Consider the following 10,837-nt stretch of genomic DNA (forward strand, 5'->3'; position numbering starts at 1 on the left):
GCAGACTAAAAACGTATCGAGTAATGACGCAGATTATTTATATAAACAAGTAGTATAGTCTCGGTCTCTTTTAGTTTATTTTTTTAATGCAGTATTCGAACCTATTTTGACAGGCCGAGTAGGAAATTTCTAAAATTATCAACCCTGATAAAGCACTAATAAGCAGCCTTTCGCGATATTGGCCCTAGGAAATAAATTATTTTGATACGAACATTTCTTACTCACTATGTTATAGAAATGACAGGCCCGTCAAATTATATCTGTCATTTGTCTTCCGCAAAATTGGCCAAGTAAAATTAAAGGGCGTAGGAGGAGAAATACCTCGGAAAGTTTGCCTGAATTCTAGCGCTAGGCACCACTTCACGGACCTGTGTGAACAAATATTTGTTTGTTTAGACAGATTCGCTTTGGAAATTTCGGCGTCGCCAGCCACCAGAAGTAAAGCTCTATTCGCCATCGACAGTCCTAGACTCGGGTGATCGTCATGCAGGCGGCGTTTTTTCAGAGTATTGCGGATCCCAGACACTAGTAAAAGTTAAAACAACGTACGCAAAACAAAAGTTGTTATTCTTGCATATGCGCCGAATCCAAACAGCGTTTTTGATTTGCTAATAGAAACGACGTTATTTCTTTGTGCACGTCCCAACCTTTATCACAAAGTTTGGGAAGTCCCAACCTTTGCGATAAAATAAATTAAATGGATTGAACTGTTTATCTAAAGATAATTAATAAATCACTTAAATAACTCTCGAAATGATACCGAGCACGATATAAAATTTCTTAAAATTCATAAGTAAACCGACCAACCGGATGTTATGTCGCAGAAAAAAAATTGAAAACCTCATACACAGGTTGCATCTACGCAGCGCAGCAAACCGTAATTATAAAAGCCTGTAGGTAATGATAAATTGCGTTTCTGGTTGCAGATTGCCGTAAAAACACATTTGTCTCTAGGATTCAGCTTGTAGAATGTGTTTGTAGGATTCACGACGGGGACGATGGTTTATTCACGGCTCCATCGCCTCAATGAGTAATTCCTAGCCTCAGCTAAACGTTCGTTGTCTATCGAACGTTTAAGCTAGCCTAGGGACAGCATAACGTTTTACACCAAACGATAGAGCAGCACCGCTGTATATCCTTTGGCGGTTCGTTATAGGGGCTTTGCCGACGTCGTCCGACAAAGCTCTTACAACGAACTCAAGCGAGCTCAGTTTGGGGGACGGTTTGTTTTCCTTTTTCGCTGAAGGTGAAATGTTCCTCAATGTATTACCATCACAGCTGCAAATCACTGTAAGCGGCTAAAAAATTTAACAAAATAAAACTTTTTTTTTAATATTGACGTGCAATTTTGCCACATTTAGAAAACGTAACTGCGTTTCTACATTATTATTAAAAGTGCAATAAAAAAATAAGCATATGTTTCTTATATATTTGTAGAATTAGCCTAAAGATAATCAATTTGATCTATTCCGCGTCATTAATTATAGAAAAAAAGTTCGTTGGTAAATTATTTATGAATGTGTCTCCAAAGCGTGTTTATTTTACGTGTTTCGTAATATTTTTTATATATAAAAATATTTTATTGTATTTTTTTCATATTGTGTGTACATGTCGCAGAAATTTTACAAAATAAGTAGAAAAAAGTATCACTAGGTGCATTCTCGGTGTGAAATCGATCGATGTGCAAAGTACCATAGCGAAACACAGGCAATCTCCACACCTCGAGCATCGAAATTTTACATCTCCGAAAAAAAATTAGCTACGGCGTTCGCAAATAGCTGAGTGTTCCTCCCAAGAACGTGGCTTGAACATATATTTTTATAATATCATGTCAAATGTGACATATTTTGACTCAGGTGTTTCGTCTGTTTTTCAGAAGCAAAGAAAAGCTTAGTTCCAACGTTACAATGTATCTCTAATGCTGAATGCAGGTGTCCCAGCTTACTGAATAAAATGTTAAAAAACGCCAACAAACGGGGACAACGAAGAAAACAAGTACAACAGGACAGGCGCTTCTCTCAATTCGTTTTTATTAACACCATCGTCACCTATATCCATGTATATACACATGCCCAAACAACATCGAACTCAATCGCAACAATATCAGAGCCAACCAGCCAGAAACATCATCTAACTCTGGAGCAAATCCACAGGCGGAGCCCTGAGGCAATTATTTTCCTTCTTTTTATGTAAAATGCCTAAATAATCTCTTTCCTTTTTTCTTTTGCCTTTCTTAAGAAATTTGTGCCAGTCAGGTCAGGTTTACACTCACATCGCCTGCAATGGTCAGCAGGATGGCCCCCCGCGTTGTTTCTTCGTTGTCCCCGTTTATTCGCGCTTTTTAACTTTCATTCAGCAATTTACCAACTAGCCCAAACCCAAGTATGCATGTCCCAGCTTACCTTGATGTGTTTCTGCAGATTAGAGTTTGTTGTTCTTGCTAATTACAATTTGTGTTTTTATTTTTTGGCAAGCAAAGTACGCACTTCAGCTCTCGTTTCAGCTTCGGTCCAGACGCAGCCGATGCTACAAGCGCGAGCATGTGGCCCAGAACAGTGCTTGCACTGCACGAGCGCGCGTGCTTGGCAGGGATGCTGAAAGCCCGGAGCTCGCGCTTGTAACTTTGGCTGCGTCTGGACCGAAGCTGAAACGAAGTATAGGTTTCCGTTCACCTTAAAAGGGTCATGAAACGATTTTCATACCTCTTCCTCCTTAGCTTTAATCCTCAACTCAAATGCGAATTGTGAAATCACGTGGTCGTCACATTCCTACGGTTCCACCGTGCTTTTTATGCACACCACAGAACTTGTCATTCCCCAGTGACAACAAGCTCCGTCAGGGCACTCATTGGCCACGAACGCGAATCCAAATATTCGTCGACGGATTGATTGTTGACGAGGGCATACGTCCGAGCGACGCAGTTCTCGTGTCCAATGCGTGAGCTGGGCTCTGCTGACGTCCGTTTGGCGCCGGTGACGCTCTTCGGGAAACGCGGATGTATCATAGTGAAAAGGCGGTGAGCTTTCGAAGGCAAGAAGGTACAAAATAGTCCGCTATATTTTCAAATGTTCGTACCGAAGAGCTGGCTTTTGACTTTCTAGCCTCTTTCTTTTGGCCAACTAAACGATATACGATTGGTAAAGTCCCAATTTAAAATCATTCATCCCAACCCAAAATTCGTTTCATGGCCCCTTTCATGTCCTGAATTTTGAACATCTCATTAAGAGATGGCCATGGAGGCGACGGATACTCCATGACCGAAAACTCAACCAGTCAGAGAAAGAGTGGCGGTTACGGGTTATCGACCGTTCATCGGTTCTCACTTTCATACCAATATTCGTGGAGGCCAGGGGAAGGGAGGGCATAGAGAGCAAGAGAAGCGGTGGCCATCGGTCTCAGAAAACAATAGAGGATCACATCACTTTACGCGTTCTCTCGCTCTTTCTCTCTCTCTCAGTCTGCACTCCTCAAGCCTGTTTCACATGCAGAGATTGTTGCGAAAAAAATCGGTGCGACAGCCGACGCAGCGAGTGCGATCCCATTGTTTGATTTCACAGGCTCCCAACGACCGCGCGATTTCTGTCGGCGCGGTCGGCTGTTCGGACACGGACGCGACGCGTTTCACTTTGCCTAAAATACAACAAAAACGTCTAAATAAACGCAAATATTTTACGAATACATAGTGTAACTAGAATTTTTTCAAAATTAAGCAGTAAACCAAACGTTTTTAGAAGTCTGAATTTATTTTCGAATACGCAACTATCGAGGATAATAATTAATAATGGTAATAATTTTATTTGCCCAGGAGAGCCTCGGCACCGCAGAAAAGCAACAGCCCGTACCAAGGAGGCCCGCGGTGCCGTGTCTAGTGGTGATGATTATGTGATGATGTAATGCACAAGATAAAAGTGATGGTGATTACGATATGTGTGTTAGGAATAGCAGCGTTCTTCGCGGTGCTGCCATGGGCTGCTTACTTCTAGCAGGCCGGTCTCGAGCGCCTGGAGGGGGCTCTTCGCGTGCCACACTTGCATACGAGCTGGCCGAATTACGGGCGACGCAGGGAGTCCAGCACCTCCGCGGGGGGTCTCCAGGGGTTAGCACCGGTGTTGGCCCGGTGGCGGTCTTTACGGAAGCGGGCCTTGGAGTCTCCCAGCTTGCGGTCCAGCTTGTAACTGGGCAGCGTGAGAACTCACTGTCGATCGAAGACATGGTCTGTGCCACTGGTTCGGCTGGCTCTCTGACGATCGAAAAGACACGTCTTACGCCCAGGTGGCTTCTTCTTCCTTGGTTGGCAAATGAAAGCTGGCAAATGAAACGGCTGGTTGGCGATGAAGTGATCGCACCGACTGTGCGACAAAATGCCAACTTGGAAGGAACCAGTCGCAGAGGCGCTGCGACAGTGCGATTGCGATTTTGATCGCGCATTTACTGGAAATCGCACCGATTTTGGACGAGAATCGCAGCGTGTGAAACAGCCTTTAGATGGCCTACCCCTCCCCCCCTTCCCCCTCTATGTTGACAGTTGACTGTGAAGTGAGGAGTGCACTCGACCACCATGCCCAGACAAGTAAACCAAAGAAAGTGTCGTTAGTACCCTCGAAGATGACGCTCTTAGCCTCGCGCCGGGCGCTTTTCAGTCGTGCCTAGAGCCACTCGATATGGCAGCGTAGCTGCCAGAGTAGCGCCACGCTTTTCCCTGTGCCGCCTCTCACCGCGATTGGTCACAAGCGGTACCATAGCAACGAGCTGAGCTGGCTCGGTTTCCGTAGCAACCGAGTGACGACTCGTCGCGTGACCTCTCAAGAGCCGTGATGTCATCGGTAAGATGGCAGCGGCCAGAGCTGGTGGATGCGAGTTTGTTCGGGACCCTTAGTCGTGATGTGCCGCAGCTTGTCGACGATTTAGGGCTTCTTCGTGCTTTCTGACGTAGGTATAACGTGAAGATCTGAAAGAATGATACTTTATACCCTTTCTGTGCAAGATCGCTCTAGATATTAGCACCTGTGTGACAGCATCATTAATATCGCCTTAGCGGTGCTCGGACTTCCGGATATGTTTGAAGATCGATAAGACATTTAGCATGCAATTTTTGCATTCTCTCAGCTTTATTTGAACAGTGGAGTGTCTGAGAATCCATGCGAAATCTATTCGTCGCATGTTGGGCCTTGGGGAATTTGTTTTTGCCCCAGGTAACCGCATGATCACCAACTTTTAGCGAGGAAGCTTTCGCGATTTTTACGTCTTGTACTAATGAACCAGGGAACCTGGGTTCAATCCCCACCCCTGCCCGTTTCGATCTGGATGAGCATCATACCGGCGTGCGGTTGTGTGTCACTACTGCGTGGTGCACGTTAAAGACCTATAGATCCCGGCCAGGCTAGCGGTTATACTGCATTGGCTAAATTGCTCATCTATAGCGAGTGACTCGTCGCAACTTTGAAATGGCTGACCAACTACACGCTGTATAAATATTCACACAACTCCCAAGTATACTAATCAGCGATTTTACGATATGCGCAGCGCAAGTTCGTCTGCTTCCTTTAGTAGGTGTTGTGGTGACGTTAGAATGCCCAGCTCTGATTGGCTCTGAGTAAAGTATAGTGGGTAGACCTCAATGCAGCTTGCTTTTAGGTCTACTTACTATCCTTCGATCGGAGCCACTCAGATCTTGTCGTTCTGACGTCACCACAGCCCCTGCAAAAAGAAGCAGACGAACTTGCGCTCCACATAGCTTTTGGGATAAAATTTTCGCATTTTTCTAGCTTCCTTTGGAAGTCTGAATATCTGAGAATCATACCGAAAGGTATACGGCGCGTGTAGGGCCTAGGGGAAATTGTTTCAGCCCTGGGTTACCGAATAATCACAGCATTTCTTAGCGAGGAAGCTCCTGCGACCTTTAACCTTTTTTACTAATCGCCAATTTTACGAAGTGGCAGTTCTGAAGCTTTTGATATAAATTGCTTTCGTTGCAATAGCTTGCATTTGATCGCAGTGTTTTTTGGTTTGTTTTTCAAGTGAAAAACTGGCGTTTGCTCAACTGACGTGTATGAAATGTTCTTCTATATGACAATGCATCAACACATACTATTAAACTATGAAGCTCAAAGGTGTGTTCGTCTTTGTAATTAACAAGTTACAGACGTATTTCTTTCTTACGCGTGTAATATTTATTTTCTGTAGCTGGGCCCGTTTTGTGCTCCTTAATGTCAGTCTGCTATGACGTAATCATCATGTGCGTATGGTTCTAAATATCCTCTTTACAATGCCTACAAAGGCCGAAGTGACGTCAGCCGAACCCAACTCACGCATTGGACACGAAAAATGCGTTGCTCGGATGTATGCGCTCGTCACCAATCAATTCGTTCATGGATATTTGAATTCGCGTTCCTGGCGAATGAGTGCCCTGACGGAACTTATCATTACTTGCGAATGCCAAGTTCTACGGTGTGCTTAAAAACCACGGTGAAAGCTTGGGGTCATCGCACCGGTATCTTAGCATGTCACGACTTCGTGATTTCACAGTTCTCTCCTGAGTTGAGGATTACAGGTAAGGAAGAAGAAGTTTAAAAATAATTTCGTGGCCCCTTTAACACGGATATGTGTGCTACACCAGATCAAAATATTGACTTTTTGAATGCCGGTAAACTTCCGAAGACCATTTGGCCTGTCGGCAAGAACACCTCATATCCGGCGTCCGTCTCTTTTGATGGCGTCAACAGTTCTCTAGAGACCACCATGCCGTCCTTCTTGGTTGAACCCCGTCGACGTCGCTCCTTACCGGTCGGTGAGAAAATCTCATCTTGAAGGGATGATCGGGTCTTGAAGAAGTATGATGCTAAACGTATCTACTCGCTCACTATGGGGCAGTCGAGCAGCAGTCATGTTCCGAGCAAATCGCCCTGTCGTGGCCGGCGCAATCGGATTTTGTTCCATCGAAGCGAAGTCCGAAAGCACTAGGACGGTGCGTTCGTCCCACGAAGCGGCCGCCATCCCGGCGGCGCCGAAAACCGCTCGCCTTGTCCGTCCAAATACGATGCCATAGCAGCTCTCGCCGACCGACAGTCTCCGGGCTGCAAATCGTCTCACTTTTCAGGAAAAACAGGCACCGTTCCTCCAGAGGTTCTTGCCGTTCCGCGATGCCATGCGTCTTATACCACTTTTCAATGAACGAATGGAGATATCAACTAGACTACAAAGGTTGCCACCCGGCGTCGCTAGAAGCACGGTTACCTTGGCAACCTCCCAGGCCCAAAATGGAGATCACTATCAGAGCTTCTGACGTCGTGCATCTAGATAATTTTGCGTCGTGTCGCTACTCTGGCAGCTACGCTGCCATATAGAGTGGCTCTAGTCGTGCCTCAAGACAGTGCTAGAATAAAGTAGCACGCATGAAAGACAAAGAGAATACGACCCCCTCGCCCGAGGCTACATCGTCTGTTACGCGAGCTATGAACCCGCGAATCGAGGGGGTACGGACCCGCGTTTGACGTCTGTGCAGGTGACGTCGAAAAGTTTGGATGTGAAATGGTGTAAAAGACAAAAACAAATAAACTCGAAGAGCTTTCTCCTGCCCGGGAGAAGAAGAAAAAGACGATAGAAGGCGACGGAGAGCCTACTCAATGTTGTCTTACTTAATATTTGTCTTTCTTATATTTGGGGACGGTTCGAGTGAGAGAGAGAAGTGTTGAAAGGAAAGGAAGCCTGGAACTTATTCGAGTGACCGGTTATACCATAAAGAGTGTTTCCTTTTCGGCTATTCTCCCCTTCCTGATGTTTCCTGCTTAGTTGAACTTGCTCTCTTTATGCTGCTGAATGATCTGCTCGTATTGTTCCAGTTATTGTGTTATGCTCATATTTTTTTTCAAATAACGAGTAATTAAAGTAATTCGTTACCAATATTTTGTAACGAAATTATATTACGAATTACTTAAAAAAAAGTAACGCGGCAATTACAAAATTACTAAAAAAAATAACAGATTACAAGTAATCCGTTTCTTGTAACGGATTACTTCGCAAGACTGGTCGCAAATTGTGTTTCTCCCTTCCTTTTCGTTGTGTTTGTCTCTTCCTTTTCCCTTGTCTCGGGGTTTTTGAAGTACGAACGTTCACCAGCTAGCCTGCGCCACAACCCTTACTTGTGTATTACCCGCCTAATTACTGTTCTTTGGATGATTGTATTAAATCACACAGTTTCAACAGTTTATGACTGGAATGTTGATTGTTTTGAATGGACGACAATGTAATTACTTACAAGGAGTCCTCATCAAATGCATAAAATGTGTGCATTCTCTTAAAGTTTCAAAATATAGAGTTTCATTGCGTGACTTCTGCCTGAACATTAAATATACAATTGATAGCTGCAGGAAGGAAGTACACGTTTTTACGAGGATAAAAATAATTACAACTACTTATTTCCACTTCTGTATGTGTAGTGTAACGAGTACTTTATCGGCATTCTCTTTTTCACAACTTTGAAATTTTCACACTGCAAATGGTCACTTTCAAAAATTTCCGTCAAATTGTACGTGCATCATTTCACCCGTTGCGTAGCAATCATTTCGACACCATGCAAAGAGAGTACCAACACATCATTGCATCGCGTCACACGTTCGCCTGTGTATGAGCAAATGTGATGCTGGTCAGCTCATATAAATCTTTATGCATTGAGTTCTACAACAAATCATTATTTTGCATAATTTCATAGCTTAGACATATCTCGCCACATATTATTTATAGACTGTCAAAATAGCCCAAGTCTTGCGAAAAGAAAACTTAATTCGGTAGCTAAATAAACATATAAACGACCAAAACACAATCTCTACGTTATAATAACGTATTAGTGTCAATTCATTAAGCAAACTAAGGAAGCAAGTTCTTTTGGCGAAGCAAGAATTATTGTACAAATAATGCGTCATTTTCATTTGATGTTCCATGTACCGGGGATCAACTGGGCTACACCGGGGCCGCTGCATGAAGTGAAAGTCAACATCAAAGTTTACCTCCAACATTCGCTCGTATTCATAAAAAATAGTACACGTGGGTCAAACTTTCTAATGACTCACCTCAGAAACTAAGTTACGCAACCCAACGGTGATGAATTTTAGGCACCACTAACAGCTCTGCGGATTATATATAAGGTGTCGAAAGTCACCAGGCTCGATTTAAATTGGAACGTAAAAACTGACGCCGGCACGTAGCAATCTAAACTTTTCGTCAAAGGCGTATTTAATTTAACTTGAGGAAGAAAACGAGGAAGAGTGGCTCCCTTTGTGTAAAAAATGGGCAAACAAAAATGGCCAAGATCAACGAAGGGCGGTGACGCAGACGTCGAAGTCGAGTGGCAAGGAGGTGGCGCCATCCATCAATACAAGCGCTAAACGCGCCCCGCGTTTAGCGCTTGTATTGATAGATGGCCCTACCTCCGCATGTTGGCCTGTTTTATATATAAAAAAAAATATCGAAAGTGCCTGCGTCGACCGTCGTCTAATAATATGAACATAAACGTTTTGTAATGTACCTTCGGCTTAAAAATAAATGCGGACAGTGACAGCAAAGCATGAAGTAACAAAAATAAAAGAAAACGCGGTTGCATAACGACGGCGTCGATGGCGCTTTTACAGCCGACGGATTTCGTCTGCGTCTCATCTAGGGGTGTCGCGAACTTTTGTCGAACCAGATTTTTTGGTCGAACTTCCGGGGTTCGACTGAGTCGAACCGGTTCGACGAACCTTCGAACTTTTCACCAGATTCGACCGGTTCGACTTTACAGACAGTGTGGCCAGCACTTAATACAAGCATGTCTAGGTTTGGAGAATTTTTTTTTTATGCAAGGGGTTATTTTATTTTGTGAACAGCTGCAATTAAAAGAAACTAATTCTAATCACCGAAGAAGTTAATAACTTAAAATTTTGTACTGCATTGACTGAAATAGCCAATCAGCGCTGCACTTAATTCATTTCTTAGTCATTACCATCCAATCCGAAGCCAAGTGGCCAGCCCGTCGCGCATGCGCACACGAGTCGAACCTCAATACAAGGTTCGTCGAACTTTCCACTAAAAGTTCGAAAAAGTCGAACCTGGTCGAACTCGACCCGCGACCGGATCGCGACACCCCTAGTCTCGTCTGCTTTCTTTCGCTGATCGGTGCTCTTTTTAGCCTCGACCGCAAGGAGCAAAAGCGAACAATAATCTCGAACCCAGACGCTCACGGGGAGGGGGGGCTGCGTCGGCCTGCCCGCCGCTTCCCGTTAAGGGCTTCTTCGCTGGTGTGCCGACTGCCATTTCGCCGGCATCGGTCCTGTTTACCGCGGTATGTGAGTATAGTGCCCGTAATGTGAGAGCCGTGTGTCCATACGCCACTTTGCCGCTGTTGGTTTCCATCTAACCGAGCCAGAAAACATCTCGCGACAAGTTGACCGCGCCGCGAGTGACGAAGAAGCAGCAAACATGGCGACGGTTTGTGCGATTGCTTTGGTGGCTCCGGTGTTGAGTGTCTTCAACGTCCTCGTGAGAAGGTTCCCCTGCCCTTCGAAGTTATTGCAAGCACCACGAATGATGTGGAATCATCGTCTCAACTACAAATAAGCAGGCCTTCACAAGCAACAACGGTGCCGAGCAGGCGCTCGGCACAGTTGTGTCAGGCTCACGCAGCCAGCGGCACAGTTGTGTTGGTTGTGTCGTCAGATGTTCAGCAACGCCGAGGTATTTTCATTTATCATTTAGAATGGCTTCAAGAGTGGGAAATTAATCTATTTCGCGGATTGTTAACGCCGAGGCGAGTGCCCTCCGTTGCAGTGCCGTCGTCGCGCAAAGTGCAGAGAAAACCGGGTGGCGA

The sequence above is a fragment of the Ixodes scapularis genome, unplaced genomic scaffold, assembly GCF_016920785.2.
Source record: "Ixodes scapularis isolate PalLabHiFi unplaced genomic scaffold, ASM1692078v2 PGA_scaffold5__190_contigs__length_132052651, whole genome shotgun sequence".
Classification (NCBI taxonomy): domain Eukaryota; kingdom Metazoa; phylum Arthropoda; class Arachnida; order Ixodida; family Ixodidae; genus Ixodes; species Ixodes scapularis.